The 10,265-nt window shown below is 44.2% G+C and overlaps 1 pseudogene; it reads left to right on the forward strand.

Moving 5' to 3' along the window:
* Positions 1–2: 2 nt before the first annotated feature.
* On the forward strand, positions 3–545 carry LOC101624708 (annotated as a pseudogene).
* Positions 546–10,265: the final 9,720 nt, after the last annotated feature.

Consider the following 10,265-nt stretch of genomic DNA (forward strand, 5'->3'; position numbering starts at 1 on the left):
CCATGTTTAGTTCCACCAGGAAGATGGCGAAGCTCGATGGTGAGAAGCTGGACGAGTTCCGGTCCAGCATGTCTTAGGCGTTCCTCCAGCTGGAGATAAATTCGACCTCAAGGCCCAGCTGTGAGACTTGAACAATGTAATAGGCTAGGAAATTTAAGTTGGTGGAGATTGGAAAACTATTATAATTTTCCTTCCCATCCCTCCTCTGAAGGCTTTCCAGAAGATCCAGTCCAGCTAGTGCAGACTGGAGTTCACCGGGGAGCATGTGGTTTCCATCGGTTAGCAGAGAATTCTGCTAGAACAAACTCAAAAAGGCAGGAGGGAAGTGTCCCAGGAGCCCCACTCTGACATCCCTGCATGACAAAATCCTGGAGGACTTTGTCTTCCCCTGTGAAACTGGGCGGTAGAATCTACATGAAGCTGGATGGCAGCCGGTGCATAAAGGTGCATTTGGATAAAGCGCAGCAGAACAAAATGGAACACAAGGTTGAGACTTCTCTGGTGCCTATGAGAAGCTCAGGGGCAAGCATGTTGAATTCTCATAGCTTCAACTGTAAGCAAATGACTAAATAAAATGTCATTCACCATAAAAAGAAAACACTGGATCAGCTACTTTCTTCTTGGCCCCTTCATGTCAGCTTTTCTAAAGTGCTTGCTTTTACCTATTGCCACACCTCTGAAATATTTCCTGTCTGAAGTTCTCCTGACACCCCATTGGACTAACTGCTCCTGGTGCCCCTTCATGGAATACGACTGCTAATGGCATCCCAGAGTTGGCTGAGTAGAGTTTGATTTGATGATGTTTATAATCCCCTCTAGTCCTGAGATGCCCATCTGTCCGAGTCCAAGATTTTATTCTTAGAATTTTTTTTTTTTAGTAGAAGAACTGGGGTGTAGGCCAGAGGTGTCGGGAGGTGAGAGGATTCACCAGAAACAGAGTGGGGAGCCGAACAGGCATCGACTGAAATACATTGCTAAGGAGCAGCGGGAGACAGGAGAAGTCTGCTGTGCCATGTGGGTCAGCTCTCTAGCTGGGGATCAAACTCAGGCCATTGCAGTTATAGTGCTGAGACTTAACCCCTAGGCCACCACAGAGGTACCTCTGGGTCCAAGATTTGAACTCAATGAATTAACCAGTCCAGGCTGGGTGTTGAGACCACAGGACTGTTTGGGACACAGCCTTGGGTTTAACAAGCCCCATGGGGGAAATCACAGGTGCTTTCTCTCATGCCTTTCTTCCACAGAATTCGCTGGAGCCTAAAGCCAGGGGTGCACAGATCTCCTCCAGCAACTCTAGGATGCCCTCCAGATCCCCTCCAGCACCCCCATTTGATTCCCACCTGCCTAGGGCATCGCTGATCAGGGTAATGGCACTCTGATGAGGAAGAACACTGCAAGACAAGGACATCAGCTGTAGTATAACCCAGCAACCTGCTGATGGCATTACCAGTCTCCTTCCCTCCCAAGCAGCCTTGAGGCGGATGCCTGACTTAATTGTTCTAGTGAGGAGGAGTCTCTATGTCCTGGTACCTCTTACTATGGATGTGGCCTGACTTCTGGGCAAGTCTGGGGCTGAGCGGAAGTTGACATGTTACTGCAGAAGCAAGGCCTTCATTCAATTTGGGAGTGCCTCTTCCAGCCCAGGCCTCTGGTTTGGCTCCTATTGAATTAGTCAGCTAAACAGAGCAGGAAGGAGCTGTTCACGTAATTGCACTTGATGGATCTCTTCTTCTTTTTCAAATACCAGACACAAGATTGCTGCCCCCTCTGCATCTGGGCCCTGAGCTGGTGCTTTGAGGTCAGCAAGTGGCTGCTCAACACAGAGTGTTTGGGGGCCTGGCCCCCACTACCTCCTGTGGCTTCCGCTGAGGAAATGGGCCCCCAGGAGGAGCACATGGGGGAGGAGCAGCCAAGAGCCCAAGGACAAGCTCAGGCCTAGCAGAGACTGGGGGAGGAGATGGGGAAGGCGGCACCCACAGCTGTATCATTGGCTGGACCTCCTTGGGGTTAAGGGCTCCTTGTCTTGGTAATTGTCTCCCTTTAATGACAGTGATTGAAGATGCCTTCTAATTTACTTTGGGACTCTCAGATGACATCTTAAGAAAGATCACATCCGCTCCTCAGCACCAGAAGATGACCCTGCAAACATTTAAAAGCTGCAGCTTCTGCTCTGGGTCGCTGTTCCTACATCCACTTCCTGCTGGTGGGTCCCCTCACCCAACACACCCCTGCCCAACACACAATTTTGGTGGCGACTCAGAGGAAAGAGGGGAGACAAGCTCCCTATCCTCAGGGCCTTCAGACCCTGACACCAGCTGTTGACTGACCTGAGCTCCAGAATCCCAAGCCTTAGTTGCTAGGGTGTCATAAAGAGAAAATAGAGTGACTTGGTCCTCTTCTACCCTCGTGCTGCTGGCCTCTAGGCCAACACCTGTGGCCTTGCTTTCCTCCTCAGCTGCGTTAGCAGCGCTTATGGCTGGGGCTGAGGGATGTGGGTGTGGAGCATCCGCCTGTGATGACGGTTACCTGGGCCCAGAGAGCACAGAGCCTGTGCGCATGTCAACAGAGACACCTGGGCTGAGAAAGCGGGTGAAAGGGGCATCTCAGTTCTGGCGTCAGGCTGGGTCACTGCAGGGTGACTAGAAGTGCTCAGGTTTTTCTGCCCTCTCGCCATTAGCATCAAGGATGGACACCTGTGGTCTCACACGTGCGCCTGATGGTGGCACCTGGACTGTGGTGTGCGCATGCGTGAGTGGGCACGTCTAAGGCAGAGACAGCGTCCATAAGGGTGGCACAGCAGAGAGCAGAGATTGATGGCAGAGGACATTGCGGCAGGGTGCAGTAGCGATCAGAGAAGAGACCAGGAGGGAACACCAGAGAGCACAGAAGGAATAAAAATTTCCTGGGGGCTAGGAAGCCTCCCAGCCTCCTGGACCCCAGGCCTTCCTGCCTGCCTGCACCCGGTTGCCTCACTACAAGTGGTGTAGAAAGAGCATTAAAAGCCTGAAAAAGCCGCTGAGCCTCCGACTCTCCCTTACCCATCTGCTGGATCATACAGAACCTGCCCTGTGCCTTGCCGGCATTTCAGTCACTGAGGCAAAGGGGTTCAGCTGTCACCTCCCTGCCAGGTGCCTGTGTACCTGGTCCCCTGATTCAGTACAAAAGGCATGTTTGGGATACCAAAGGCTACAAAATTCTCTTTTATTCTTCCCAGATCAACAATGAATTGACCCAGCCTGGGACGGTTGCACAACAAGCAGTCAGTCACCTAAAGCTTTTGTCATGCCCTAGGTGACAAGTTCCCTTGGGGTGGGACAAATTCTGTTGAGCCCTGGGAACACTGGCAGGCCTGGGAGTAAGAAGGAAACCATTTAGGAGGGTCTCATTTGATGGAAGCTTAGAGTAGAAAATTTAGGATGGAATATTCACAAGGCCAGAAACTTTGAGGTGGGAGTAGGAATAATGTACGAGCCATTAAACCTGCTATGGAGAGTCTATAGGCACAGGCCAGAGGGAGGAATGTGGAGAATTATTGGTCATTACAGAGAAACACCAGTACTTACAGAGTTACCCAACCAGGCCTTAGAAATGATAAGTTTCACAGTAAATAAATCCCATAAAGGCATGGAACTCCCAAAGAAACACTGTATGATGATACTCCTTGCTCTGGCAAAACACAGGTCTTGTAGGGGTTTCTTTTAATAAACCTGCCCTTTAAAATGCAGACTTTGCCTGTTTGTGTCTATGCAGGTGCCTTCGTCCTTGGTAAACTCACTGCATGCTGCTGAATGGGAAACTCTACAAACCCTTTCTCAGAGGGAACCAAGGACCCGGCTCACTGACACCCAGCATCAACCCTCAACTCATCTGAACTCCATTATCACCCTAAGAAGGAAGAGCCAGTCCCATGGCCCGGATGTCAGGATACAGATGAAGCCCTGTCTTTCATTTCATAGGGATCCCCTCACAGCTTGGGATGTCTGTAAGTGAGGGCCCTCAGCCACTGCAGGTCCAAGCCACCCCTGGTGCTAGAAAGCCCAAGTCCCAGGGAGACGTTTTGTGGCTCTCAGTCCCCTCAGGAGAACTGCAGCCTTGTGCTAAGCCCTTCTAAGGCTAATCATGGACAGAAGCTGTCTTTAGAGTGAGTGCTGGTGCATCCAAGACCTCGTGAGAAAATGAGAGTGACTCCTGGCCCATCATACCTCTGTTAATTTGCACTCCAGAATAGTTCACTTTCTAAAATTAACAAAGAAACTATAAAAAACTAAATGGTGAGGGTGAGGAAGGTCATAAAATTATAAAAATACAGCTAAAACATTTAAAAGTAAAGTGAAGGATTTCACTGTGAACATATTGTAAGATGGGCTGGGGAACCCCTTCCCTGGTCCAGCAGACACAACAGCAAAGCCATCTGGTAGAGTTGGTCTGTGAAACAGCTATGCAGACAGCTGCTACCTGTGGGTAAAGCAGCCTTTTTAATTCCCACTGATGACTGAAGAGACAGGTAGAGATTTAAACAATGAACACCCAAACGTTGCATCTCTACAATGCTTTATTTAGACAGGAAGAGGTTAAATCCCATCATGTGTCCTCCTCTGTGAAGATAGTACCAACAAAACTACAGGAGAACTGTAGGTCAAAACTACAGGAGAAGCCCCTGGTCAAGAATAATCACATTTTTTTAAAAAAGATTTATTTATTTGTACATACAGAACTTGGGTACAGGCCAGAGGCTCAGGGGCGGTGAGAGGCTTCACCAGAGACAGTGGGGAGCAGAACAGGCAGATTGACGAAGTACACTGCTGAGGGGAGCAGCAGGCGGGTCAGGAGAGGTCTGCCACGCCATGTGGTCACCTCTGGGGCAGGTGGGAATCGAACTCGTGCGGAAGTGGCTTTAGCTTCTCAGTGCAGTGCTTTAACCCGCTGCGCCACCAGGGAGGGCCAAGAATAATCGCATTTTTATGTCATTGTTATGACCTATAAATTAAACTCAAACTTGTGATTACTGGAATAGTTCTCACAGAATAAAATCTTTTAGAGTGCTTCCTGGGACCAAATCCTCATTTTGATTATCTAATAAACTTCTGTCTAACTATTACTGAGATATTTACCCTAGTATCTAACATCAAAAAATTTAAAAACATAAAATAAAATGAACACACAAAGCTCCCAGACAACCGTTAAATACCTTCCTTGGGGGAGATTTTTTTGTCACATATGTACTAACCAAAGGGTTGAGGTTCTGTATATAGAATTCTTATAATTCAATAAGGAGACGATGAATATGAGCCAAGAACAGTGTTCACAGTCTTAAGAAGTTGGGTAGGTTGGGAACAGTGCAAAACCAGGAGACCCTCACTCATTCAGGAACATGATTTTCAATTTGCTAATTGTGTGTTATTTTCTGTTTTGTCCTTTTAAGAGTTGGGAACAACCCAGAGAGCAGTCCCCCTTTAATAGCTAATGCCCTTACTTGGACAGAGGGGGAAAGTTTTCCAGTCTGCTGGGTTTTTCTGAGCTGGACAAACAAGTTAATATCAGACAGATTTAGTAGGAGAAAAAGTCCACATTTAGTAACATATGTATGAAGAATTTACATGCTATCAATTAATTGAACAAGCTGGAGGCCTGAGGCATCCAAGAGAGAAGAGGTCTCATATTATCAGGAGGTGAAAATTTACCTCTAGATATTGCCCTGCCTTAAGATAAGTTTCTCCAATAAAAAGTTTTTTTCTGGAAAATAATAATAATAATTATGAACAACTATATACCAGAGACATTTGCAAAGGTGGATTGGGGCATGTGATCAACAATGGTGGTGGGGAAGGGGTGAAGTGCACGGGACTATGGTGATGGCATGCAGGTGAATTGGTGATGGGAAGCCCACAGAGAATGCAGCTGAGATGGAAAAATAAAATAAAGAAAAAGAGTTGTTTTTTCTGGAAAGAATGCTAAATCTAAGTACTTTCAATTCTTTAAGTAAAGGTAACAGTTTCTCTTGAGGCTCACAGGACCTCATAAACCAAGGTCACAGATATTGGAAAAGTTGCAGTCTAGACATCTTGGAAAAAGCCAGTCTGGGTCCTTTCCGGAGATGGGTCTTACACTATGAATGGAAAATGCTGGGTGCCCTAGGAGGGATGGGCAGAGAGTGTGTGAGCAGAAAGGGATCGTGTCTTTGCAGAGACATATAGGGGTCTGGATGCTACACCAGCAGAGGGATCCAAAGCCTTATTCTTGCTGTGGGAGGTGGATTATGGGCCTGGGGCCAAAGGCCTGGTGCAAGGGGGCAAGAGCAGAAAAGACTGCCACCTCACAGCTCTGTGTACACAAGAACTTCAGGGGTCTCTGGAGACCAGTGCAAATGGGTTACTGAAGCTGGGCAGTCTCCCTAAGAGACCCAGGACCTTGGGACTTCCCAGGGAATATTCAAGCTTGGAATAAAATCAACTTGAAGAAAGTAAAGGATAATTTTTCTTTGTACGTATTAATTATGCATTGAGAATCACACTTGTTTTCCTAGCAAGGAGTGAAAACTAAAACAGTACTGTGTAAGATGTCACCCTTAATAAAAGCAAATGAAATATTTAAAAAATATAATTGAACAGTCTATGTAAGAAAATGCAGAGCATACTTCTGTGTAGGAATGGATTGGGAAATAAATTTTCTGGAGGGTTATCTTAAAAATGATCATGTCCTTTGACAAAATATTTCCTTTTCTGGGAATTTAACATCAGGAAATGGTCAGAGACATACCCACAGGCTTATTCAAAGTTAACGTGGAAAGGTAAAAATTAGAAACAAATTTAAATACTGTGGAATGATGATATATCCACATCAGTTTACATTATATTTAAAAAGACATTTATTAACACAAAGATATAATTTTGCTGACCAAGAAGTCTATTCAGCAACTGTGTTATAGCTCTTCTGTTACAATAGGAATGTTACAGCTCTCTGTCATAACAGCTATGCTATAATGGTAATGATAAATTTCTTGCAGGAATCATAGCAAATCTTTATTCTATTGGTAGATTTAGGACTGCCTTTCAGGAGAATATAGACTCAAGAATCACTTGAGCTATGTCGTCCCCAATAACTTTGCAGAGAGCATGTGCTAATATAAGCACAAAGCCCTGGGCTAAGTCCTCTGTATGCAAATGAGATTTTCAGTCAGTGCAGTTCTGATTAGTGGAAAGTTTGTCAGCTGGTGATTGGTCAAGTTTCAATGCTGAGCATGGCTTGTCAATTTGGTTTCATTTCCATATTGGTCTGGGGGTGGGAGAGATGGCTCCTGCCTGGACCTTGTAACCACCCCCTCAACAGTCCCCTGGCTCTGATTGTTACCCAAACCCTGGGTGGCTTTGTGTTTGTTTTATTTTACTTATCACTTTTATGTACTGTTAATTGAGTGTTCAAAAGATGTGTGTACTTTAAAAAATATAAATATTCATGTGGCGCAGCACTAAGAAGCTAAAGCCACTTCAGCATGAGCTCTATCCTTGCCCCAGAGATGACCCACATGGCGCGGCCTGCCAGCTGCTCCCCTCAGTGGTGTGCTTCGAAAGTCAGCCTGTTCTGCTCCTCACTCTGTCTGTGGTGAATCCTCTCACCTCTGGCACCTCTGGCCTGTACCCCAGCTCTGTATGCATAAAAAAATACATCTTTAAAAAAGTTCATGTTTTTCATAAAATACCTAGAAGCAAAGATGGGTCAAACACTACATGACATATACTTCAGCAACATCTTTAAAGACAGAGCACCCAATGCCACAATAGTGAAGGCAAGGATAAATAGATGGGACTATATCAAGTTAAAGAGCTTCTGTACAGCAAACGAGACATTACTAAAAACAAACAGAAAGATCATTAATTGGGAAAACATCTTCTCACACAAAAGTAGCGATAAAGGACTGATCACAAAAATATACGGAGAACTGATGAAACTCAACAAAAATGAAGTAAACAACCCCATCAAAAAATGGGCAGTAGAGCTAAAAAGACACTTCTCCAAAGAAGAAACGCAGATGGCCAACAAGCATATGAAAAAATGTTCAACATCACTTGTAACAAGGGAGATGCAAATTAAAACCACAATGAGATATCACCTCACCCCGGTGAGAATGGCACATCTTCAAACAACTAGCAATAACAAATGTTGGCAAGGATGTGGAGAAAAAGGAACTCTCCTGCACTGCTGGTGGGAATGCAAACTAGTACAACTACTATGGAAAACTGTTTGGAGGTTCCTCAAACTGCTAAACATGGAGCTTCCCTATGACCCAGCAATCCCACTCCTAGGTATCTACCCAAAAGACACAAAAACACTGATTGAAAAAGATACCTGCACCCCCATGTTTATTGCTGCTTTATTTACAATTGGAAAAACATGGAAGCAGCCCAAATGCCCAAAAGTAGATGACTGGATAAAAAAGAGGTGGTACATATATGCAATGGAATATTACTCAGCAACCAAAAAAGAGAAACACATGTCTTTTGCAGCAACTTGGATGGAGCTGGAAAAGATCATGCTTAGTGAGATAAGCCAGAAAGAGAAAGAAAAATACCAGATGGTTTCACTCATAGCAGGAGTATAGTGGACCAGGTGAGAAAATAACAAGAATAATGAACAGCCATATACCAGAGACATTTTGTGGGGGTGGAGTGGGGAATGGGATCAAAAACGGGGGGGTGGGAGTGCACAGGATTATGGTGATGGCACATGGGTGGCTTGGTGATGGGAAACCCGTGGGGACTACAATTGAGATGGAAAAAAAATGTAAACATGTAAAATAAACTGTTATAAAATAAAAAAAAATAAAAATAAAAATAAAAATAAAAGTTCATGTTTTAGTTTGATGGATCAAGAAGAGGTGGCGTATGTGTGTGTATATAAAATGGATTACAATTCAGTGATCCAAAAAGGTTAAACTTAGGCCATTTGTGGTAACATGGATAAAACTGGAAGGGACTCTGCTAAGAAAAATAAGCTGGAAGGAGAAAGATAAATATTGGATGGTTTCACTTACGTGTGGAGTACAGAGCAACCAAAGTATCAGTAAAAAGACAAAATTTGCAAGCTGACCATATAGCTGAGGCATCCAACAGAAGAGGTAGAGGGAAGTGAACAGGGCAAGGGAGGTGGGCATGGGGCTGTGGTGGTGGGAGGACTACAGGGACTGCACCTGACGGGAGAAGGCAAGTACTGTCCCCAAACTAACAATGATTTAGAAAAAAAAATTAAAAAATAAAGATTTAAAAACATCAGTATATTTATGAAAAAAATGTTTTAAAAGCTTGGAGAGCATCCTTTGAGGAAAGTGGTGATGTGGGAGTGATGAAGGGACAAGCTTTTTCAATACATTTTGTTCTCTATAGTTTGTATATTTGTAAAAATTTCTCCAATGAAACTGTAGTTATTTATAATTCTGTAAAATAAGTGTTATTTTATTTTTATTATATTTTTTATTTTTTTACACCATTCTTCATTTTGTGCATTTTTTCATCTCAGTTGTAATCCCCATGGGCTTTCCACCACCAGTTCACCCGTGTGCCATCACCACACTCCAGTGCACTCTTCCCACCCCAGTTCCAATCCCATTCTCCCTTCCACCCCCATAAAATGTCTCTGGTTTATAGTTGTTCTTTTCAGTTTCACTCTATTACATTTGTTTGTCTCTTTTTCCCCCCTCTGATCCCTTACACTCCTGCTATGAGTGAAACCATCCAGTATTTCTCTTCTTCTTTCTGGCTTATTTCACTAAGCATGATCCCTTCCAGCTCCATCCAAGTTGCTGCAAAAAAAGTTGCTGCATATGTTTATCTTTTTTGATTTCTGAGTAATATTCCATTGTGTATATGTACCACATCTTTTTTAATACAGTCTTCTATTTTTGGACATTTGGATTTATTCCATGTCTTCCCTATTATAAGTAGAGCAGCAATAAACATGGAGGTGCAGGTGTCACTGTTTTTGTGTCCTTTGGGTAGATACCTAGGAGTGGGATTGCTGGGTCATATGGAAGCTCTATTTTTAGCCTTTTGAGAAACCTCCAAACAGCTTTCTATAGTGGTTGTATCAGCTTGCATTCCCACCAGAAAATCAGTGTTATTTTTTTTGTGGGGGGGGGGAATTTTTTTTTTATTAAAAAGTTTATTTTTACATCATTTTGCACATTTTTTTTTCATCTCAATTGTAATCCCCACGGGTTTCCCATCACCAAATCACCTCTGTGCCACCACCATAGTCCCGTGCATTTCCCTCCC

Source organism: Condylura cristata, unplaced genomic scaffold (assembly GCF_000260355.1).
Source record: "Condylura cristata isolate star-nosed mole 26May11 unplaced genomic scaffold, ConCri1.0 scaffold00011, whole genome shotgun sequence".
Lineage (NCBI taxonomy): Eukaryota > Metazoa > Chordata > Mammalia > Eulipotyphla > Talpidae > Condylura > Condylura cristata.